This window comes from Malaclemys terrapin, chromosome 3 (genome assembly GCF_027887155.1).
Source record: "Malaclemys terrapin pileata isolate rMalTer1 chromosome 3, rMalTer1.hap1, whole genome shotgun sequence".
NCBI classification, from domain to species: Eukaryota; Metazoa; Chordata; order Testudines; family Emydidae; genus Malaclemys; species Malaclemys terrapin.
In genome coordinates, this window is record NC_071507.1 from 57,112,290 (window position 1) to 57,137,871 (window position 25,582).

The following is a 25,582-nucleotide window of genomic DNA, read 5'->3' on the forward strand; positions in this document are numbered from 1 at the left end:
ATGAGGCCCTGTCTACACTGGCAAGTTTCTGCGCAGTAAAGCAGCTTTCTGCGTTGTAACTCCCGAGGTGTACACACTGCCAAGCCACTTAGTGATCAGAAACCATGCAGTTGCAGCGCTGTAAAGAACCCCCCGATGAGAGGCGTCCAGCTTTCTGCGCCGGGGCTACAATGCTGCGGTGTCAGTATAGACACCGTGATTGATTACAGCGCTGTGATTGGTCTCCTGGAGGTGTCCCACAATGCCTGTTCTCGCCAATCTGGACATCAGTTTGAACTCTACTGCGCTGCCCTCAGGTGACCAACCGTCATTCCCCACCCTGTAAATTCTTTGGAATTTTGAAAGTCCCCTTTCTGTTTGCTCGGTGATGCGTGCAGTGGTCTCAACACATCTTTCTAGATGGCCATGCCTGCTCCACACACCAGGCAATCCCCAGCTTGGAGCAATGCCGAGCTGCTGGACCTCATCAGCATTTGGGGAGAGAACGCTGTCCAATCCCAGCTGCGCTCCAGCCATAGGAATTATGATACCTACGGACAGATTTCACAATCCACGACAGAAAGGGGCCATGACTGGGACACACTACAGTGCAGGGTCAAAGTGAAGGAGCCGCGGAACGCCTAACACAAGGTGTGGGAGGCAAACCGCCGCCCTGGTGCTGTGCCCATGAGCTGCCAGTTCTACAAAGAGCTGGATGCGATACTCGGTGGTGACCCCACCTCCACTGCAAAGTCCCCTGCGGAAACTTCGTTGGCTCGCGTGCCAGTCAAGAGTGGACCGAGCCAGGAGGAGAAATCTTGGATGAGGATGTGGAGGGGGACTCAGAGGCAGAGGATGACTCGGAGGTCAGAGATGCATGCAGTTAGGAGCTCTTTTCTACCCTGGAGGAGGCTAGCCAGTCACAGCTGTTAGATGTTGGTGAAGCGCAAACAGGAGAGGAGGCCCCTGGTAAGTGGATATGATTTGGGGAATCGCTGAAGCAAGTTGTTGGGGGCAGGAGGGTTGCAGAAAGCAGGCTTGTCTCTCACCACATGCCTAGTCTGAGCAGCGGAACAGGATGTTGATTGACTCCCTCACTTCACAGGAATCTGCCTCAGAGATCTCCAGGAAACTACATGGACATACTGGGCAATCTGCTGCCGCAGGTTCTTTGGCAGAGCTGCTTTGTATCTTGCCCCATTAACGGTAACTTTCCCGCACCACTCTGCTGTCATAGGGGTGGAGGACCATTGCTGCACACAGGCAAGCTGCATAGGGGCCAGGGTGGAAGCCGCAGTCTTGGAGAAGACCGTCCCTTGAGTTCCTGCTCACCCTCAGTGGTGAGATATCTTCCATAATGATCACCTCCTGTGGAAAGTGTGGGGACAGGAATGATTATCAGGCCCCCCCCTACAGTGATGGCTCTCCCCAAGAGCCACATGCCCAGTGTACAGTAGGGTCTGGAAACACTGGTTTCCCCTGTGGCTACTCACCATTTTGGGGGGCATGTGCTTCATGTGTGCTTGCCTGGGGTCAGCCAGTTAGAGAAAGGTGTGTGAGTACTGGTTGTGTTTTAAATCACTGAATCAATGTTCTATGTATTGCAAACAATACTGCTTCTGTAAAATGTTGCGTTTAAACTTCACAGAGATGACCTTAGGAGCCCAACCTCCCTCTTTGTTATCAGCGGCTGAATGGCTGTGCAGAATTAGAAAGCAGCCAAGAGGAACTGAAGAGGACTTTCTGCATGAAGTTATGATGCACTCCGCTGCCGAGAAACAGGAATTGAAGGAGCGGCAGGACAGCAAGAAAAGGGACCGAAAGGAGAATGCGTTATGCCAGAATGAAGCCATGGAGAGACTCTTAAATGTTATGGAGTGCCAAGCAGCCATGCTCCAGGCGATACTAGCACTGCAAACCGAGCAGCTTCGCACCCGCCCTCCCCTGCAGCCGCTGTCGCAATACTCTTTCCCATGCTTCCCCCAGGCACCGCCAACACACTCTTATCAACCTCCTGACCCCAGTCTGTACCTGCTGCATTGCACTCCTGCTCCGTCTCAGTCCAGCACTGCGGACTCCCAGTACCCACTGCACTCAACACCCATCACTCTGCAATTTGGCCCTGCTGAAGTACAGTAGCCACTGCCTTGTACTCCAAAGGAGAAGGCTGGATATGATCCCTGGGCATACACAAATCTTTAGCCATCCCGGGACTCCACCTCCTCCTGGGACCTTCCCTTCCCCCATCCCCCTCACTACTGATGGATTTTTTTTTGTTTGACTCTCTCTTCTGGTTGTTGTTTTTTAATAAAAAAAATTGTGTTGGTAAGAAAGAAATCTTTATTCTATTAACTGAAAGCAAACAGAGCCCTACAAAGCAACAGACAATTATGTTAAATCTTCATATTGCATCGTCTGCACCAATCACAATCACCTCCTAGCATTACAAGCACTGCTCTCCCGAGCATAGCAACAAATATTAGTGGTTTTCAGCTTCAAATTGCTGCCTCAAGGCATCCCTGATCCCTATGGCCCTGCGCTGTGCCCCCCTAATAGCACTGGTCTCTGGCTGTTCAAACTCAGCCTCCAGGTGCTGTGCCTCTGCGATTCAGCCCTGAATGAACCTTTCACCCTTCTCTTCACAAATATGATTGAGTGTGAGGCACACTGCTATAAGCATAGGAATATTGTCATCGGCCAGGTCCAGCTTCCCATAGAGGCAGCGTCAGCGGGCCTTTAAATGGCCAAAAGCACACTCAACAGTCATTCTGCACTTGCTCAGCCTGTTGTTGAACTGCTCTTTGCTGCTGTCAAGTTGCCCCGTGTATGGCTTCATAAGCCACGGCATTAAGGGACAGGCAGGGTCTCCTAAGATCACAATGGGCATTTCAACTTCCCCTATGGTGATCTTCTCTTCTGGGAAGAAAGTCCCTGCTTGCAGCTTCCTGAACAGGCCAGTGTTCCGAAAGATGCGTGCGTCATGCACCTTTCCAGACCAGCCTGCTTTAATGTCCGTGATATGCCCACGATGATCCACAAGTGCCTGGAGAACCATAGAGAAATACCCCTTCCGATTAATGTACTCGGTGGTTAGGTGGTCTGGTGCCAGAATTGGAATATGCGTGTCATCTATCGTCCCTCCACAGTTAGGGAAGCTCACGGTCTTTCGGAGCATGATGAGATTAATGGCCCTGCACACTTCCATCAACACGAATCCAATGGTCGACTTTCCCACTCTGAACTGATTAGTGACTAATCGGAAGCAGTCTGGAGTAGCCAGCTTCCACAGTGCAATCGCCACACGGTTTTCCGATGGCAGGGCCGCTCTCATTCTCATGTCTTCGCAGAGCTGCAGGGCTGGGGCAATCTCATCACAGAGTCCCATGAATGTGGCTTTCCTCATCCTAAAGATCTTCAGTCACTGCTTGTCATCCCAGACATGCATCATAATGTGATCCCACCACTCAGTGCTTATTTCCCAAGCCCAAAAGCAGCGTTCCACTGTGGTCAGCACCTCCGTGAATGCCACAAGCAATCTTGTGTCGTAGCTACTATGCGTGGTGAGATCAATGTCGAGCTCTACTGCTACTCGTGACATGTTAGTGAGAGCGAGAAGCATACTGGTCAACAGCTTGGGATCCATTCCTGCAGCCCGAAGAGGCAGGGTGCGCAGTACACAAAATATTGAAAGATAGCGCTAAATGCGGATGGAAGCACAGGGATTGCTGGGATGCGAAGCAATGCATCACAGGGTATTGGGACAGGACCCAGGATGCGACCTTTCTTTCTTCCCACAACTCTTAGTGGCAAAAGAGAAAGAAATGCAATGAGGGATAGCTGCCCAGAGCGCACTGCTCCGAATACCGCTGCAAGTGCGAACACGCTATTGCGCAGGCAGCTGACAGTGTGTGAACACACAAGAACAGTTTCCCTTCAGTGTTCTCTGAGTGGCGATGTAACTGCTGGCGCTGTAACTGCCAGTGTAGACATGCCCTGAGTATAAGGGGTTTGCTATCTTTGCTGCTCAGAATGGGTGTGTATCATCGCACAGGCAGATGTCTAGCTCTTTGATAAGTGTCTTGCTGCAAGAATCTTTTGTTTTTGTTTCTTCAAATGGTCATTTTCCAAGTTCAAGGTGTAAGTCATTGGGTTTCTATGGCAATTTTTCTTTAGCACTTCAGAAAACAACACACATTCTCTGTATTTAACCAATACGTGTTGATAATAGCGTACACTGAATTGCAAGTGCTATGCTCAAGGACACCACTGAGAGTAGAGCACTTATCTTTCCTTGACCTTACTATCCACTAAAAAGAAAGTTTCGCTATTGCACATAGTAAATATCTGAGAAAAGGAAGAATCAGACCACTCAGTGTTTATATGTTCTTCCAGTCCTTTAAAACCCTGACAGTGGTGCAAGGTCTCAAGAAGGCTACATATATTAATATATGTCTAAATCTAAGAGGCTTGGAAGCCAGGTGCTGAAAACATACTTGACTCACAATTCACTTGTTTTTGTGAAATTTCACCCTAAGTTTAACGTTATTTTAATGCAGTTGCAGTGTTGGATTTTATTGTTTAAATGGTAGCAAATCTGCACTGACATTGTACTGTGCCTTCATGAGGTGGTTTCTACTGACTTGCAATGCTATTGTTTGACCTTTAGATTCCAACAATGAAAATCCTCTCCACAAACTAGATTTGAAATTGTTTAGCTGTAGTAATTTCCCATTACACAAGGGTTCCCAGGAACTTATGCTGAAAGAGTCCTGCCATTGTGATGCACTTTCTGATTTCTCGCTCTCTTTTTCTTGTTGTTCCTTTTGCTCTTATAGATAATTGTTTAATAGTTTTCTTGTTACTGGTTGGTGTGTAAGAGTGTTGAGAACTGGTAAAAGGTTTCCGTTTCTCTTCCCCACCTTGATGTTCCCAAAATGTCAGATCCTGAACCCAGAACAATCAGGATTCAAACTGTGAGAGAAAAAGTCACAAAGTGCCTTCCCAACCAGCATTTATTATGCTTCCCACATCTGGGACAGGGACATGACGTTTGTCAGTCATCTTCCCAATTCACTCAAAAAGCCAAGTTGGAGAAAGACAGGCACTTCAAACTTCGCTTGTGCAGGAGTGTTTTGGTGCCAAGTTTTCTGACACTGACAGCCTCAAAATCATCTATTTGTACTGACATCCTTCATCTATGTCAAAAACTCAGGCTATAGTTGTCCCAGTGCCTTACATTTCAAGACATTATTTCTGGAAGAAAAAGAAATAATTCTTGATGGTCAAAGCATGGTTGCAAAGGCTCTTCCATACCTGCTGTAAACTCAGCACCCAGAGCAGAGCACTCATCATCGATATGGTAGTCTGTCTTGGCACTGGTTTTCAATGGCAAGTGAAAGCCCTCCAATAAAAAATGTGGATCCATCTTCTAAAGATATAGCTGTTGTCACCACCTTCTCCTAGATCCTTAAATGTCTGGATTTATGTTCCTTCTTACTTGGAGGCCGCCTCAGCTAATCCCACTTGGATTCCTCCCTGGTGCCAGTTTTGTGGACAAACTTGATCCTTTAGATACTACTTGTCATTTAAGCATTTTAGTTAAGTGCTGTTTAAAAATGTATTAGCTCATGTATTGGGTTTTTTTAAACACCCTTTCCCCTAGGCTAGATAATCATAGACTCATAGACTTTAAGGTCAGAAGGGATCATTATGATCATCTTGTCTGACCTCCTGCACAACACAGGCTACAGAATCTCACCCACCCATTCCTATATCAAACCTGTGTCTGAGCCATTGAAGTCCTCAAATCATGGTTTAAAGATTTCAAGATGCCGAGAATCTTCCAGCAAGTGACCCGTGCCCCACGCTGCAGAGGAAGGCGAAACCCCCCCAGGGCCTCTGCCAATCTGCCCTGGAGGAAAATTCCTTCCTGACCCCAAATATGGCGATCAGCTAAACCCTGAGTACGTGGGCAAGACTCACCAGCTAGACACCCAGGAAAGAATTCTCTGTAGTAACTCAGATCCCATCCCATCTAACATCCCATCACAGGTTATTTGGCATATTTACCCCAATAGTCAAAGACCAATTAAATTGTCAAATTAGGCTATCCCATCATGCGATCCCCTCCATAAACTTATCAAGTTTAGTCTTCAAGCCAGATATGTCTTTTGCCCCCACTGCTCCCCTTGGAAGGCTGTTCCAGAACTTCACTCCTCTGATGGTTAGAAACCTTCATCTAATTTCAAGTCTAAACTTCCTGATGAGCAGTTTATATCCATTTGTTTTTGTGTCCACATTGGTACTGAGCTTAAATAATTCCTCTCCCTCCCTAGTATTTATCCCTCTGATATATTTATAGAGAGCAATCATATCTCTTAGCCTTCTTTTGGTTAGGCTAAACAAGCCAAGCTCTTTGAGTCTCCTTTCATAAGACAGGTTTTCCATTCCTCGGATCATCCTAGCAGCCCTTCTCTGTACCTGTTTCAGTTTGAATTCATCCTTCTTAAACATGGGAGACCAGAACTGCACACAGTATTCCAGATGAGGTCTCACCAGTGCCTTGTATAACGGTACTAACACCTCCTTATTTCTACTGGCAATACGTTGCCTGATGCATCCCAAGACCGCATTAGCTTTTTTCAGAGTCATATCACATTGGCAGCTCATAGTCATTCTGTGATCAACCAATACTCCGAGGTCCTTCTCCTCCTGTTTCTTCCAACTGATGCATCCCCAGCTTATAACAATAATTCTTGTTATTAATCCCTAAATGCATGACCTTGCACTTTTCACTATTAAATTTCATCCTATTACTATTACTCCAGTTTACAAGGTCATCCAGAGCTTCCTGTATGATACCGGTCCTTCTCTGTATTGGCAATACCTCCCAGCTTTTTGTCATCCACAAACCTTATTAGCACATTCCCACTTTTTGTGCCAAGGTCAGTAATAAAAAGATTAAAGAAGATTGGTCCCAAAACCGATCCCTGAGGAACTCCACTAGTAAGCTCCCTCCAGCCTGACAGTTCACCTTTCAGTACTACTTGTTGTAGTCTCCCCTTTAACCAGTTCCTTATCCACCTTTCAATTTTCATATTGATCCCCATCTTTTCCAATTTAGCTAATAATTCCCCATGTGGAACTGTATCAAATGCCTTACTGAAATCGAGGTAAATTAGATCCTCTGCATTTCCTTTGTCTAAAAAATCTGTTACTTTCTCAAAGAAGGAGATCAGGTTGGTTTGGCACGATCTACCTTTTGTAAAACCATGTTGCAATTTGTCCCGATTACCATTGACCTCAATGTCCTTAACTACTTTCTCCTTCAATTTTTTTTCCAAAACCTTGCATACTACAGATGTCAAACTAACAGGCCTGTAGTTGCCTGGATCACTTTTTCCCCCTTTCTTAAAGATAGGAACTACATTAGCAATTCTCCAGTCATACAGTACAACCCCTGAGTTTACAGATTCATTAAAAATTCTTGCTAATGGGCTTGCAATTTCATGTGCCAGTTCCTTTAATATTCTTGGATGAAGATTATCTGGGCCCCCTGATTTAGTCCCATTAAGCTGTTTGAGTTTGGCTTTTACCTCGGATGTGGTAATATCTACCTCCATATCATCATTCCCATTTGTCATCCTACCATTATCCCTAAGCTCCTCATTAGCCTCATTAAAGACTGAGGCAAAGTTAGTTTAGATATTGGGCCATGCCTAGATTATCCTTAACCTCCACTCCATCCTCAGTGTTTAGCGGTCCCACTTCTTTCTTTGTTTTCTTCTTATTTATATGGCTATAGAACCTTTTCCTATTGGTTTTAATTCCCTTTGCAAGGTCCAACTCTACATGGCTTTTGGCCTTTCTCACTTTATCCCTACATGTTCAGACCTCAATAAGGTAGCTTTCCTTGCTGATCACTCCCATCTTCCACTCCTTGTAGGCTTTCTGCTTTTTCTTAATCACCTGAGATGCTTGCTCATCCAGCTTGGTCTACAACTTCTGCCTATGAATTTTTTCCCTTCTTGGGATGCGGGCTTCTGATAGTTTCTGCAACTTTGACTTGAAGTAATTCCAGGCCTCCTCCACCTTTAGATCCACAAGTTCTTCAGTCCAATCCACTTCCCTACCTAATTTCCTTAATTTTTTTAAGTTAGCCATTTTGAAATCAAAAACTCTAGTCACAGATCTATTTTTGTTTATCCTTCCATTTAGTTTAAACTGAATTAGCTCATGATAATGCCTAAAGGAGAAAGGTGGGTTATTTGCCAGTAACTGAGGTGTCCCTGTTGCAAATCCTATTTAAACCTGCTGTATCTGGCTGGAGGGTGTGCTCCCCTCTAACAATGGGGATCTCTGGAAAATCAGGGAGCTCTGTTTCATCTTCTCATGGCTCATGCTAAAGAAATGTGGCACCCTTGGGCTCTGGCAATCCTCAGCTGCCTGAATAGCCCCTTGGGGTTACCAGGTAATGCCCTTTAAGGCAGCATTGAGGCTGCTGCAAATTATGCTGAGGACTTGGCCCAGGACTATACACTCCCCCCACTCCCAGCTGCAGCTAGGGATTATTGGATGCATCTGAGAATCAGAGCCACAGAGACTAAATCACACCTTCATAGACATTACCTCCGAATTTGCTTTGATACTTTCAGAGAACACTATTTGCTTATATGTAACTTCACTCTAGCTGAAATTTTCATGTGCCAAATGATGAAAATCAGTTTGCACCTCTCCATCTCCAATGAACTGCTGTTGCAAAACACACACAAGTTCCTCTAGATCCATGGAAGCTGTAAAGGAAGTTCTACAGGAAAGACACTAGGGACTTTATTCTCAGTACTTTGATGTAATGTACAAGACATAGTGGGTGACTCAATGTAAATGCTGATTGAGTTCTCTCCTTTCCCCACTATGCTGTTCACAGCAACAGATGGGATGAACCTACCCAAAGCAGAACTTAATATATTTAAGAAATTATTCAGGTAAAGTTTATTTTTACACAAAGCTTATACTAGTAACAGTACCAAAGTTAGTTAGATCTTGAGTTATGTGCTCTGGAAGTGGTGGGGAAGTATGAACTACACCTCAGTAAATTTAACGTGAACACTGCATTAATGCAACTTCTTCACTCTCTCTTATTCAGGTTATTATAATACCCCATCCCCATGGTATCTAAGAACCTTGGTATATATATCCATACTTGGTAATAGGCACTCAGGTCAGAAATTCTCCTTTTTTCTGATTCTTAACAAAATATCCCAGTTACTGGGGAGAGTGGAAACAATTCAGGTTAGAGAAGATTCTTTCATAAATTAGCTGGGAGAGCCACACTCCACCCTCTTCTGAATAAATTAGATGAAAGCAAGATCTAAGCAGAGCATAGATCAGGGCAGAATAGAGCCCTAAGGCTTACTAGTGTTTTTCACCTATTCCTCCCAGACTAGAATTATTATGCTGCCACTTCTTAATAAAATCATAATATATCAGTAGTGTCAACAGCATGGCCATGTTAGAATTAAAAGAGAGGATCTCCAAATCCTATTAAAGTAATCTAACTATTCACTTTTTGAAGTGCAAAGTGGTGATTATAGGATACCTTTGTATTTTTCTGTTCCTGCTGCAACTTGTTCTGAAACAAAGAAAACTTGTTTTGAAAATGCTTGACACCCACAACAATCTGTTCTTGGGCACTTGACAAGAGGGTTTGTCCTTTCCTGACCACACCAGCGCTGTGTGTTTCTGTGCAACTCCCTGTAACTAAGCCTTAGAAGTGTAAAAGGTACACATCATAACCCTCCCAAAGATAGGAGTGGCCATTTTTCCATAACAGGACAAAGCCAAAGAGACAAATGTTAATGATTCTCTCACATGTCTGTTTCTTCTTAAACTCCATTTCAATAACTTTCAGGCCCTATCCAATTCAGCTTAATTAATATAAATTAGCTATGTGAATTTATAATTGTAGAGTAAATGGTTACACTTATTCCTATAGTGGATTTGTATTTAGGTCACATTTTGCAACAGCATTCGCTAGAACTGTAACCTGTGATTATACTCTTCCGTATGTATCCCTAGGATCTACAAACAGTAGTTTTGCATTTAACAATGATGTAATACAAAAAGTTCACCAACGTGCTAAGATCATAAGAGAAATGTAACACATACTGAATGGCAGATATGAACATCCATTTAATATACAAGTGTGACATTATACCAGCCTTTAGCGAAGGTTAGTATTTTCATTTTAAACTTAGACTTGGGACATTGAACATCTCTGCTATTTTTACGCAAAAGCGAATTGAAACTTAATAGACTAAGTTTATATACTTGAAATAATAATTATTGTTAAAATATTTCATTTGGTAACCCATATTTTGAGTTATATTTTATATATTGATATGTATTTCTATAGTGCTCACTACAATAGTACCGAAGTACCTCACATTAGCACCTGCATGGTAGAACTCTCATCTCTATCTCTGCCTTTTTAACTGTTTTTTTACAACAATAGGAGCTAGTGAAGGGTATCTTATGACACAGCTATTTGGGGAAAATGATAGTTTAGGCAGATGTATCATGGACTATACTCTAAAGGTGATAGCCAAGATGTTCAAAAGTGACTAGTGATTTGGGGTGGCTTAACTTTGGGGTGCTAACTTACAATACTTTAAATGAACCCAATTTGCAAAGGGTGGATGCTCAGGAGTTCATGAAAGCCAAGTCCTGTAAGACATTAAGTTGAGCACCCAAAAGTTGAGGTAAATTGAAAATCTTGGTCAACTTTATTTGGGTTCAGTAGCATCATAACCTAGAATTCTTCAAAGATTCTTTTATCAGTTCAAATACATATATGCATCCTTTTTAGTATGTATGACTGAATCCACACTAAGCTGTTAGATAGTATGCACCTTGGGACATGGATTATAGCTTCCTCATCGCACATGCTCGGCCATAGAAGACTTTTTGCTGTTACATAAGCACGGTGCTTGATCCCCATGCTTGGATCTGTTTTATGGAACCACCATCCAGAAGCAGAATAAAATAATCAAACTGTCCATGCGACAGCATGAAGAGTTATTTAGTAACTACTAATTTAACTAGATAGATACATAAACATACAGTGGGGTCCCAGTGTATAATAAAATTACGTGGCTGTGAAGATGGCTGAAAATTTTATATTTTTGCCAAGCTGCCAAATAAATCCACCAAAATAATGCCTCCTTCTGTTCCTGTGCATCCCTGCCTGCCATTTTTCCTTTCTGTCTTCTTCATCTCAATCTGTTTCTTTTGTTCTGTGAGTTCCCTACAAAGAAGAGTTCAATACATTTCTGCTTCCATGTTGCTCCCCTTAAAGGGATAAGGTGGGAGGCATCAAGGACACAGAACAATTTCTATCCTTAGCTCCATGAAAGAGGAGATCCTGTGGCCAATTGGAGGAGTGGGGGTGAATCAAAGCACACAGTAGCAGAAGAGGGCAAAGAGTTTGCGGGTTCATAGGGAGGTTTGCAGGAAGCAGTAGACACCATACAAAACTGCTTGAGCTCCTTGCACTTCCATTCCAGAGCCTTGCATGACAGAAAACTGTCTCCAAACAATAAAAATAGAAAATATGAGCTTCCTCCTCTCCATCACCACATAAAAGTGTGAACTTCTGAAGCTAATCCCCATAAATCTATGAGGTGCAAATGCTAAACTCCATTCACCTCAATGAAGTGTTAACTTCTGAATTTAACTAGGACCCCTTCACTCCTCCAAAGCTTTTGGTTAGAGTCTATACAATTTCTAATTTACTTCACATCCATGGTAGGAGAAAAAATTGTTACTGAACATGTCTTTCATGGGTTAGCCCATTGTAGAAATGCCAGGTGGCACTGTTCTGCTACAAAGGAAACAATAATAGACATTAGATTTTCATTTTGTTGGCCATTGTTAGAAATATTTCAATAAAACTGCAGGTTATTGAATGATTTTTTTAAGTCAATTCACATTGTCACAGAATTCAGTGTAGCTCAGCCACATCAATTATGAGGGCCTTACTAATATACCACATAGTACAAAAAGCCTAGTTCATCTGTCTATCTGAAATAACAAATAAAAAATAAGTACAATAAACTAACTACGTTGAAGGTAAAATGGGTGGAAAGGGAAAGGAGCATGAGGGTTCTGGATTCTCTTGAAAGAGAGGTCAAGGAATTAGTTTGGAGGTGAGGTTTCATCTCCTTATATAACCTTGCATCACATATTCAATTCTGAGAGGAGACAAAATACATGACCACTGCTTCCAAAGAACTCTGACCTTGGTCCCAAGAGCATGGATCCCTACTGATAATGCAGAAGAATCTAATTGCTGTTGAAACCTAAGTATACATTAAATCACCTTTTAGACAACTATCAAAAATGGATTAAGGGAACTCTAACAAAAAAAGTAATGTTCCTGAATCATCTATAAATACTGTATCTTAAAATCAAGGCTCTCTGAGGCTCTCTATTCTTTTATCGACATTTGTTAACTTACATTTGTGAAGTTATATTGCATTAAAACTCATGTGAGCAACACGTATGAGCCCCATTAAACATCAATGGCAGAACAGACCCCCTGCATTTTAAACTGGCTTATTGATGCGTTCTGCCTGGTTGTTCAAATCAGATAAGTATTTCACTTCCCTCGCCTTCACCCCATGGTATATAAATAGAGTTTGTTTACTCAGATGAAGGCTTGTGGTCTTAGATCATAGCAGTTTTACTTCTGCTTTCTTAACTTCCATTTTCCCCAGGGGATTAGTCGGTGCTTAGGGTCCCAACTGTCTGTGAAGATAGGAGTCACTGGATTTTGTCTGTCACTGTGTGAATGTTCAGCTTCTTTGCTAGTGGATTATTTGAAAGATATTCCAGAGTCATCATGGAAGTGTTTTATTTTAATGTAATCTCTCTAAACAAATGCAATACTAATTTAGTGAAAATTCCCAATTGCGTGATCCACACTGTGACAGGCCCAGTCTATCTTCTCATTTGCTTGAGGGCCTTAACCACAGCTTTCCCAGTAAACCCATTTGTAAAGATTATCCTCCTTAAAAAGGACATGGTTGATGTATATTTATTATTACTATTGTTTACTTCTGCAGTGCTGCAAGTGCAGACAGTAGATGAACTGAGCCATATTAGTAAATCCCAAACCTGAGGAGTTTCAAGTTTAAAGTTTCAAGTGGTTACAAAACAAAACAGCAGAAACACAGAATGGTGCATGGCAATTATAGCTGTAATGCTTTATTGAACAGGTGTGATTTTTGTAGGAGAAGGAAAGAGCTAGACATGATGTTACTGAGATGCTGTTCCAAGCATAAAAGGCAGTATGAAAAATGTGTGAAGTAAGGAGTGGGGGAGGTGTGGGTAGAACGTATGGAGGAAGACGGGATGTAGGAAGAGATTAGGACAAAGATGTAATCAGAGTCAGAGTTAGATAGCTTTGCAAATGAGATGTCTGAAAGGACTGCAAGAGAAAAGAGGAAGCCTGTACAGAGATTCAAGATAGGTAATTACAGTGGTTCTAACAAAATTTAATTACTTCAGGTACTGAAAAAAAAAAAAGATCAGCCCCTAAAACCAGAAAGGCTAAATAGCAATGCATCGGCGACTAATCATTGGGGCAGTCAGCCAACCAACAACCCTTGAAGGTGGGTTTGCTTCAGTGTGGATGTGCATCGTCAAATCATTCCCTTTGCTCTGCCAGTTTGGCTCCATTCTGATGAGCACAGGCAGGTTACTGAATTATACAGGAATTCTGCTTGGGCATTCACAAGAACAGAGCAAGTAGTCAGAGAGAAAAGGGATGAGATGAGATCCATGAAGAGTCACAGAAATTGTAGGGGTGAAAGAGACCTTGAGAGGTCATCAAGTTCAGTCCCCTGCTCTGAGGCAGGACCTAGTAAACATAGCCCATCCCTGACAGGTATTTATCCAATCTGTTCTTAAAAACCTCCAATGATGGGGACTCCACAACCTCTCTTGGAAGCCTATTCTAGAGCTTAACTACCCTTAGTTAGGAAGATTTTCCTAATATATAAACTAAATCTCCCTTGCTGCAGAGTAATCCCATTACTTCTTGCCCTACTTTCAGCGGACATGGAGAACAATTGATCTCTGTTCTCTTTACAACAGCCTTTAACATATTTGAAGACTGTTACCAGGCCCCCTTTCAGTTTTCTTTTCTCAAGACTTAAGAGGCCCAGGTTTTTTTTAAACCTTTCCTCACAGATCAACTTTTCTAAACCTTTTATCATTTTTGTTGCTTTCCTCTGGACCCCCTCCAATTTGTCCACATCTTTCCAAAAGTATGGTGCCCAGAACTGGACACAGTACTCCAACTGACGCCTCATCAGTGCTGAGTAGAGCAGGACAATTACTCCTCATGTCTCACATACAACGCTCTTGTTAATACACCCAGAAATGATATTGGCCATTTCACAACTACATCATATCACTGACTCATATTAAATTTATGATACACTATAATCCCCAGATCTTTTTCAGCAGTACTATTACCTAGCCAACAATTCCCCATTTTGTAGTTATGCATTTCATTTTACCTTCCTAAGTACTCTGAACTTGTCTTTATTGAATTTCATCTTGTTCATTTCAGACCAGTTCTATAGTTGTTTTGAATTCTATTCCTCTCATCCTATGTGCTTGAAACCCTTCCGATCTTGATGTCATCTGCAAATTTTATAAGCATACTCTCCACTCCATTATCCAGATCAATAATGAAAATGCTGAATAGGACTGGAATCAGGACTGGCCCCTGTGGGACTCCTCTAGATACACTCTCCTAGTTTGATAACAAACTGTTGATACCTGTTCTTTGAGTACAGTTTTTCAACCAGTTGTATAACCCCCTTATAGTAATTTCACCTAGACCACATTTCTCTAGTTTGCTTATGAGGCTGTCATGTGGGATTGTATCAAAAGCATTACTAAAATCAAAGCATATCATATCTAATGCTTCCTGCCTATCCACTAGGCCAGTTACCCTGTCAAAGAAGGGAATGAGGCTGGTTTGGCATGATTTGTTCTTGACAAATCCAGGCTGTCTATTCTTTATAACCCTATTATCCTCTAAGTGCTTACAAACTGATTTTTTAATCATTTGTTCCACAATCTTTCCAGGTATCTAAGTTTGGCTGACTGGTCTATAAATCCTCTTTGTCCCCTCTTTTAAAAACAGGTCCTATGTTTGCCCTTCTCTAGTCCTCTGAGACCTCACCCATCCTCCCTGAGTTCTCAAAAAGTAACTGCTAACGGTTCTCAGATTGCTTCTTCTGGTTCCTTAGATACCCTACAGTATGAATTTCATCAGGCCCTGACAACTTGAATATATTCAACTTATCTAATTATTCTTTCACCTGTTCTTTCCCTGTTTTGGCTTGTGTTCCTTCCCCCTTGTTATTATTATTAAATGTGCTGACCATCTGGTCACCAGTAATCTTTTTAGTATAGACCAGGGGTCGGCAACCTTTCAAAGTGGTGTGCCGAGTCTTCATTTATTCACTCTGATTTAAGATTTCGCGTGCCAGTAATACATTTTAACATTTTTAGAAGGTCTCTTTCTATAAGTCTATAATATATAACTAAACTATTGTTGTATGTAAAGTAAATAAGGTTTTTAAAATGTTTAAGAAGCTTCGTTTAAAATTAAATTAAAACGCAGAGCCCTCCGGACCAGTGTCCAGGACCTGGGCAGTGTGAGTGCCACTGAAAATCAGTTTGCGTGCCGCCTTCGGCCTGCGTGCTATAGGTTGCCTACCCCTGGTGTAGACTGAAGCAAAATAGGCATTAAACACCTCTGCTTTCTTGATGTCATCAGTTATTAATTCTCCTTCCCCACTAAGTAGATGACCTACACTCTTCTTTGTCATTCTCTTGCTCCTAATGTATTTAAAGAACCTCTTCTTATAGCCTTTTATGTTCCTTGCTAGGTGTAACTCATTTTGTGCCTTAGTCTTTCTGAATTTATCCCTATACTTGTGCTATCTCTTTTGTACTTCTTCGTAGCAATTTGTCCATGTTTCTACTTTTTGTAGGATATGTGAATCAGCAAAACAAACTAAAACTGTTGTTTATTTATCTGGATTGATGAGACATGCCTGTCTGTACTCTAGGCCAGAGGTAGGCAACATATGGCATGCGTGCCAAAGGTGGCACACGAGCTGATTTTCAGTGGCACTCACACTGCATGGGTCCTGGCCACCGGTCCAGGGGGCTCTACATTTTAATTTAATTTTAAATGAAGCTTCTTAAATATTTTAAAAACCTTATTTACTTTACATACAACAATAGTTTAGTTATATATTATAGACTTATAGAAAGAGACCTTCTAAAAACGTTAAAATGTATTACTGGCACGCGAAACCTTAAATCAGAGTGAATAAATGAAAACTCGGCACACCACTTCTGAAAGGTTGCCAACCCCTGCTCTAGGCAAATGTCTAATATAAAAGTTACAAATTTGACCAAGACACCAATTAAAAATATTAGAACATACCTTAATCATTTAACTAACCAACATTTCGAATCCCAGTATCCATCTGGGTTATTAAAACCCAACTTCCCCCAAATCCAGACATTTCATCCTGCCCTTTCCTCTTTTCAAAAGCCCAGAAGAAAAATTGGGCCTTGCAGAAATCCCTGGAGATAAATACATAGGTCTTAATTTAGATTTAGCAGTCTTGAGTGTGTCCCTTTAGGGAACCCCACTATCTATTTATCAAATCAGTTGATCAATGGTATTTTTAGAGCACTTATCTCTATAGTATATAAGAGCAAATAATGCTTATTGCCCAAATTTTTAAAGTTAGCCTACATAATGTTCTAACTTTCAATAAAATAAAACAGCTTATGTGAAGTGCTCTTTTTATATTCCAAGTTTGCCAAACAAAGAGCCTTATTTTCTGGATTTTCCTTATTGATAAAATATATCTATAGATAAATTAGATATTCTTTCAGTAGAAATAGATTCTTTCCCCATCCATATTTCATTTCATACAGTGTTCTGTGTTCTTTAATAGTTGTTTTTCTTTTCCTACAGTCAAAGCTTCAATGATAAGTGACCAGAAACAAGTATTCCAGCCCTCCTATCTTGGCTGAAATCCACATAATGCATGACAGCACTGAAAATCCCTGGCAGGCATCTCAGAAGCTAACATACCATATCTTAAGTGTCAGACTTAATTAGCCAAGAAGCCACTTTCAAAGCTGTACATGAAAAATGTGATTAAACTAGAATGACTTTGTTATATGTATTGTACAATGTAGTATATACACCCAGAGCATATTATCTTGATATGAAATGCTATTCTGTTAAAGAACATCTTCCACATTAATGCTTAGTTTATTAATTTGCTATTTTTGCCTATAATACTGTATCTTACAATTAAAAATGGTTTTGGTATTAAGGTTGCCCTATACAAAAACATAATATAATGTATTACAAAGAACGACGTTATCATTTATGCTTTAGCAAAATATTACTCCCCCCTCCCTTCATTTACCTGTCTTCTTTTTATGTATAATTCATATCAGGATGCTGCCCTGTCAGTGAATATGAGTTTTGATTTGAAGAATCAGAAAACTGAATTAACTCCATCACGAACCTTACACAGCTAGGTCATTTTCTATGGCTATGTTAGAATTTACTGACTCTTTCAGGCTCAGGGGGAAAGCCCATCTGGGGAAAATAAAATCTGCCCTCAGCTGATCCTTGGAAAGAAAACCCACTACCTCTGTTTCTACTGCAAGGTTTTAGCCAAGACCAGCAAGAGTTTCCTTTTCCTTTTCTTTTCTTTTTTCATAATTGCTGCTGTCAAAGATGGTTCCTGGGACCCAACGTTGAGAGTGATTTTTGGTGGATCTTGTGTTTTTTTTATTTTGTTTAGTTCTGTTAAGTGTGACTGCAAATAATTATCACCACCAACTGGATTGCCATTAATGCACATGAAGATAACGCTTTGGATAGTGAGCAGGTAAAACACCATAGTTGTGGCTGACTTGACCAGACCCAGCTAAACTCACTTTAAGCACAAAGTACACATTTAGTATACATCCAGATTTAGCAAGCTTTGGAAGTAAAACCAAAGAAGCATGAGGTATCATACAGAAACTTCAAACTGTAGGACGTTACATATATATATTTGGTATTCAATAGCAGATATATGTTGGAGTGCCTTTCATGCAGTGAGAGCCTTCATACAGGGCAATCCTTACAAGTGGCTGGACAATACAAAGCAGAGAACAATAGCAAAGGCTATATAATGCTAATACGCTCTTGAAGGATGATGAAGACTGGTGGGGAAAGGTGTGTGCCTTCATGGCTCTAACTTTTTTCTTTGGGGATTGTGAAAATTTTTTAACCATTTTCTCTTTAATTGGTGTGCCTGGTAGAGAGTAATTTATTGCAAGACACAGGATTCCAATGCGTGCACCGCTTTGTGCAGGACATATTAAATAATAATGGATGATCAGGTTTCTAAATGTAATTTACCATTTGTTGCTGCAAATCATAAGTTCTAATAAATAAAAAGTTCTGACATACGATTTAGAAAGGATGATTGGATGTCAGGATTATTCGGAATTTTCTCAATTCTTGGGGTTCTCTTCCATGGTACAGAAAGCTCACTTAATATGTTGTGGTGCATCCTGGAGTTGTAAAGCTCATATGTATAATATTCCATTATTATTATTTATGCAGTGCCATGAGAGTGTAGCTAGCGCACATCTCTTTTCCATTATCATCATTCATTATCACCTTCCTTCCTAGGGTTACCATATTTCAACAAGCAAAAAAGAGGACGGGAGGAGCCCCGCCCTAGCCCCGCCCCTGCCCCTCCCACTTCCCGCCCCCCCAGAACCCTCAACCCTCCCCCCGTTCCTTGTCCCCTGACTGCCCCAACCCTTATCCACACCCCCACCCCCAGACAGACCCCTGGGACTCCCACGCCCCATCCAACCACTCCCCACCCCCTGACAGCCCCCCCCAGAACTCCCAACCCATCTAAACCCCTCTGCTCCCTGTCCCGACTGCTCCGATCCCTCTCCACACTCCTGCCCCCTGACAGCCCCCCCAGAACTCCCAACCCATCTAAACCCCTCTGCTCCCTGTCCCCTGACTGCTCCGATCCCTCTCCCCACTCCTGCCCCCTGACAGCTCCCCCCCAGAACTCCCAGCCCGCTACCCCCCGCTCCTTGTCCCCTGACTGCCCCCTCCTGGGACCCCTGCTCCTAACTGCCCTCCAGAACCCCACACCCTACCTAAGACTCCCTGTTCCTTGTCCCCTAACTGCCCCCTCCTAAGACCCCCCAACTGCCCCCCAGGACCCTACCCCCTACCTGTACCCTGACTGCCCAAAACTTTCTCCACTCCCCTCCAAAAGCCCCCACCCGTTTCTTGACTGCCCCATCCAGAACCTCCCTGTCCCTTCTCCTGCCCTTACCCTGCTGCTCAGAACAGGGTGTTGGGCTCTGTGCCAGCCGGACACATGGCTGAGCTCCCCAGCACAACACAAAACCCGGTCCCTGGCCCTGCACAGGGCTGCCGGAGCGGGCTGCAGGAGGAGGAGCTGCCGGCCGGCTCAGAATGTAGGGAGGGGGGGGTGGGAGGAGGAAGCTGCTCCGGAGTCCAGCCCGGGACTTTCCTGCAGCCCTCCCAGCCGCTCGCTCTGCTCTGCCAGGGGAGGGGGAAATCCCGGACATTGTGAGTGCTTTACAAATTCCCCCCGGACGCTATTTTTAGCACACAAAAGGAGGACATGTCCGGGTAAATCCGGACGAATGGTAACCCTATTCCTTCCTCCCTCCCCACCATTTTACATTTTTAAACTTTATTATAACTTCTGGATAGTTTAATATAATATAGACACACACACACACACACACGACTACAAATGGATAGCTGACATGTAGATGCGGAAAAGCAGATTTTAAAAAAATCTACTGTTAAAAGATCCTGAGTGGATCTGAAACAATCATTTGAATGTTTGTGTTCAGAAGATTTTTTTTTCCATGGAACCCCTTTTATTAGCAGGTTGGGAGAAGACTATATTACAGATTTAATTCTTCCCTATAATCTTGTACTGTGATATTTACTTGTGTCCACGTAAGGGTAGGAAATAAAAATTGAAGAAAGTTTTGCATGAATTATAAATATTAAACTTTCTAAGGTGATCCAAAGTATCATAGATAGAAACCAAGAGTTTCAGGGTACTAGTTAAAACAGTGTAAAGAATATCAATAGCTAATTTTGTCTATGATGTGGTAAGCCATATAATGGACTTAATATACGAACATGGGACACAGGACTGGGAAGGACCTCCTGGGTCACTAAATCCAGTGCCCTGCTATTGCCACCATATAATCCCAATCATAAATTTATCAAGCTCCATCTTAAAACTAGTTAGGTCATTTGCCCCAACTCCTCCTAGTGGAATGCTGTTCCACAACCTCACTCCCTCTAATTTCCAGTGTATATCCATTTATTCTTGTGCCAACACTGCTCTTTAGCTTATATAGCTCTTGTCATTCTTGGTGTTTATCCTCCTCATGTATTTTTAGTGAGCAATCACAACCCCTTTCAACCTTTATTTTGCTAGGCTAAACAAGCCAAGTTTTCTTAGTCTCCTCTTATAAAAGTATGAAGGCAGATGAGTTGAGATACTGGCTGATGTCACTATATGAAGAATGGTTGCTAAAACAAATGTAAGGAGATTCATACCAAAATGTATTACAAAAAGCTGGAAACCACTGGTTGAGCACGTAAGCCCCACTCAATCCTGGACCCATACAGAACATGCAGGGGCACGTAAATCTGTAATGCAACATTAAGCAAACACACTAGTGAGTGGGTGGATGGCAACAGTATTATTCAGAAACAAATTTTAAGGAACACATTGTTTTAGCCAAGTTGGAAAGACCACATAAACCCTGAAGTATGAGTATTTATTGGGATACAAGTTTTCCACTCTTCTGCAATTTTTGACAAGTAAAATACTTAGACTAATACTAGGATAAAGGACTAAATTCAGCCCTAACCTGCACTCCTTGCAACACCACTGAAAGCCATGGGGCTGCACAGGGTGCAAGTCAGGGCAGAAACTCAGCCAGAACGTGTCTAACAACTGAACATAATTTGTATAAACAAACAAGCATTATTTACAATATTCCTTCATGAAATCCCAGGCTCAGCGTCTGCATGTTCTTTAAAGACACAGTTCATGCACACTTGAATGCCTACTTAAGAAAAAATCAAGAGCTTTCCCATGGAAACCAGAGATATTTTGTTTCACATGTACTGCACAAACACGGATGCTAGCTTTCCATAATGTACTATACGTTCTTATGCTAGCCACATATTTTAGGACAACATCTTTGGCACACTTTGAGACAGATGGCTCACACGAGTTTAAAGGTTTGTCTATTCTAGGGAAATATGTGTTGTTTTCAAATGTGCTAACTAACATTTTTGAATTAAAATGCTCAAATACACCTTAGCCCCTAGTGTAGAGAGTCATGTTAAAAATGAGGTATCAGAGGGGTAGCCATGTTAGTCTGGGTCTGTAAAAAGCAACAGAGGGTCCTGTGGCACCTTTAAGACTAACAGATGTATTGGAGCATAAGCTTTCGTGGGTGAATGCCCACTTCCATTCACCCACGAAAGCTTATGCTCCAATACATCTGTTAGTCTTAAAGGTGCCACAGGACTCTCTGTTGCTTGTTAAAAATGAATTAGCTGGTTGTGGTAAAAATGTGTTAGCTGGTCCTAAGGCTTGTGCCACATTACGAAATGTTACCATAAAACATGCCTTAGTCTGGCACATCTTTCTTTGTGTCCACACTTACTTTTGAATCCTGGTAGTAAAACTCTAACTTTCTGTTGGTCTCATTAAACCATCTCCCTGAAAGACATAAGCCCTCTTTCTGCATTATTCCACTGCTACAATATCTGTGTGGATCATGTATCACCTATGCCAGTAAAAACAGTCCTCTGGCAACAGTCCTACAATGCCTCTGTCCGTGTGACAATGACCCTCCTGATCACCATTCTGAACTCTGTTGCCAAGGGGTCACAGTGACCAGGCCCTCCCCCCCCCCAACACTTTAAAACACCATTTTGGAAATGTGTCTCTTCCGCAAGCCCACCTCAGAGCGCACAGATATGGATACCCATAAAGAAACAGGTAAACCTTGTACTGCTGCGTGGTCAGGAAAGAAGTCTTGGATTTTCTCAGCCTGTGGGGAGGAGAAGTGCAAGCCCAGATGCAGAATAACTGTGGAAGTAAAGATGTCTATTTGGACACTGCAGAGGATATGCAGCTGGGGCACAACAGGGAGGGGCATCAATGTTGGGTGAAGGAGAAGGAACTGCAGCAGCTGGACAAAAGGCAAGGGAGGCCAACAGAAAATCTGGGGCTGCCCCACATACCTGCCACTTCTTTGCAGAGTTGGATGCCATATTTGGTGGGGATCCTACCATCACCACAAGAGTGACAGTGGACACTATGTGAGATCCCGAGGAGGGAACCCCAGCAGTGCACAGCAACAAAGAGCTTGTCAAGGACATGGATGCAGAGGATGCTGACCCAGTGGAGAGCCAGTCAGCTGAACTTGACTCAGTTGAGTCCTGAGGAGGAACCCATTATGCACTTCCTCTGACTATCCTTTGTTAATGTCAGTGAAACCTTCCTGGTGATCCACTAATGCCTGCATAACCATGAAAAGAACCACTTTCTGTATAAGTACTCAGCCAGAGGAGTGGGGGTGGGTGGACCAGGATCAAGATATGCATTTCCTCTATCACTCCACCACAGTTTGGGAAATCCACTGCACTGAATCAATCTATTATTTCCTGCACATTGCCCAGAGTCACAATCCTGTGCAGCAGGCGACAATTAATGGGCTTGCACTCCTGGATGATGACTGTCCCCACTGAAGACTTTCCAACACCAACCGATAGCAATCTAGGGTTGCAAGCTTCCACAGCATGATTGCTACCCATTTTCCACTGTCAAAACAGCTCTCATTTCCGTGTCTCTGCACTGAAAGGCTGGGGCAAGCTCAGTACACAACTCCAGAAATGTGACCTTCGGCATCTGAAAATTCTGAAGCCACTGCTGAGCGTCCCAGATTTGCATCATGATCCATTCCCAACAATCAGTGCTTATTTCATGGGCCCAGAAGTGCTGTTCCACCGTGTGTAGCTGGTCAGTGAATGCCTGCAACATCAGGTGACTTTCATTCACTGTCTGCATCATCCACTCCTCCTCAGTTTTCTCATTTTCACTGCTGCATGCCTGGCCTCTGTGATAGTTGCTGAAGTTCCACAAATACAGAAGAAGCAGGTGCCCTGTCTATAAAATTGATATGAGAATTGCACTGATCTGTTTGGCATCCATGTTTTTGCCAGTGAGGTGGCAGAGAGATTGAAAACCGGCACCAAGGAACTGTGTGAATTTTAAAAACTGGTGCAAAAGAGAAGATTATGGCGGGAACAGAGGGAACTTAACCCTAAGGTCCCACAGTTCCCTGAGAGGAGTGCCAGTTTCTCACAGTACACTTCCAAAAGTCGCAGAAAGCTGGACTGTGGTGTGGGGCACACTGGGATGCCTTCCTGGAGTGCAGAGCACTTTTTCTCCGATACAACCTCTCGACGTGAAGGTGTGCTGCACTGGCAAAGGCAGGCGAATATGCACATGCTCTACTGGAATTGCAAAATTGGTAGCTACATGCTGGCAGAAATACTACCAATAAAACTTTCTAGTGTAGGTGTGACCTAAATAACCTTGGCTAACACATCTTAACCTGGTTGTCTTTGTCTACAGTAGATGTTACATTGTGCTTAAAACGTATTCATTAAAACATTATTCATTTTCCCAGTGTAGACAAACCCAAAGAGAGAAACTGCTGCTCTTGGGACATTTCTTCCCAACAGAGAGTATTTTTTTTTTTAAATCTGGTCTGCCCACCCTGAGGGAGGCAGTAAAGTCAGCATTCACTCTCATAAACATAGAGCTATAAACAGCAGCTTCTCTCTCTCTTTGTGCTTACGGGATGGAAACCTCAATTTTCTTTCTTCCCCCACCTGCTCACACTCTACTCCCTCTACTGTATGTAATCTAACTCTAGCTTATATGCAAAGACTCAGAGGTGACAAACCTCATAGCAATGTCTACAGGTGATAATGTTTTCACCCCTCAGCTCATAGAGAGCTGAGAAAAACTAAAGAAAAATTATGCAGCCAGTGCTTTTCCAAAGGACTGTTAGAGCACCACTACATTTCAGGAATGGGGATTGGGCAGGGAGGTTCAACTTGCATATGTAAGTTTAGAGCAGACAGAGTGTGTGTTTGTGTACAACTCCTCCGACAAAACTAATGTATTGTCCAGTACAGGCATGAAATAACTCACAATGATGCTTCCAAGTTATATTTTTCATTCTTTTCAACAAAACATCTACAATATTCTGGCACTTGCATAGCCCCCTTCGTCAATCCTAACAAACCAACTCAACAAAAAGAGAATACGTTTAACAGGAGACAGTGCTCCTAAAAAGTCAATTATTATAAACAAACAAAAACACATACCTGGTGCAATATGTCATCCAGAATCCCAAATGCTACTATTTGATATTCTCCATATTATTTAAGGCATTATAAAACTTGCATGTGTTTCAGTTATTCACTGTTTACTTCTACCCTTCCCAAGTTATAGTCTATACAACGATGTGCATCATTCACCTGATTTTTGCAGCTGAGCTCTTTTCCTTTGACTTCCTTGTTTAAGTGCCCTTTGCTAATTCATTTAAATCTTTTGATTCTGGTGTTCAAAGCCCTTCATTCTGATAGGCTATTTTATTTATATAATGGATGTCTATATATGCTGTAGTCCAACTTGTACTCTAAGTTATTGCTGTTTCAGCATTTCTACAATTTGTAAAATCTAAGTACAGGGCCTTTGCCCATATAGTTCTATCTAGGTGAAATTTGTGTTGCTTATTCATTGCCTCACTTTTAAGTCTTATTTTAAACATTATATTCTGGTTTATATCCTATCTACACCTTTGTGTTAATTCTATGTTGTTTCAGTTATAGCACTTGGGCACTTGCAGTAAAGTAAAACAGTAATTAACATGAACATTGTACTATGTACCAAGATATAAATGTCTAAATTATACTTAGTTATGCTTGAATTTGTAAATACGATGACTACAATCAGAAACTCCTGCCAGTAGGAGCAGGTGCAAAGCAACCCATTGCTACACTGGGGGGAGAGGGTAAAATGAGGCCACTGCTCCCCTCAGTATCCCCCAGACCCAGAACTGTGCAGGGGAGACCCTCCCATACTCTGGGGAAACAGGGATCCAGGTAGTGCCTCTCGGCCAATCTGCCATGTGGCCTTGGGGAAGAAGTGCAGTCTCCAGCTGGTAGGAGAAGCTAAAGAAGCAGTCAAAGCAGGGAGATTCAGAGAACTTTCCATGGTTTAACTGGATTTTCTCTGCCCTGTGTTGATTGGCTGTTTGCTCCACCCATTCCCTTTCCCATCTTTCAGTATCTCTTCATTTCAGC

At 42.3% G+C, this 25,582-nt stretch overlaps 1 protein-coding gene across 1 annotated transcript in view; it reads right to left on the minus strand.

Moving 5' to 3' along the window:
* BABAM2 (BRISC and BRCA1 A complex member 2) overlaps nucleotides 1–25,582 on the minus strand; it is a 326,004-nt gene that overhangs the window by 7,738 nt on the left and 292,684 nt on the right. The window lies entirely within an intron of this gene.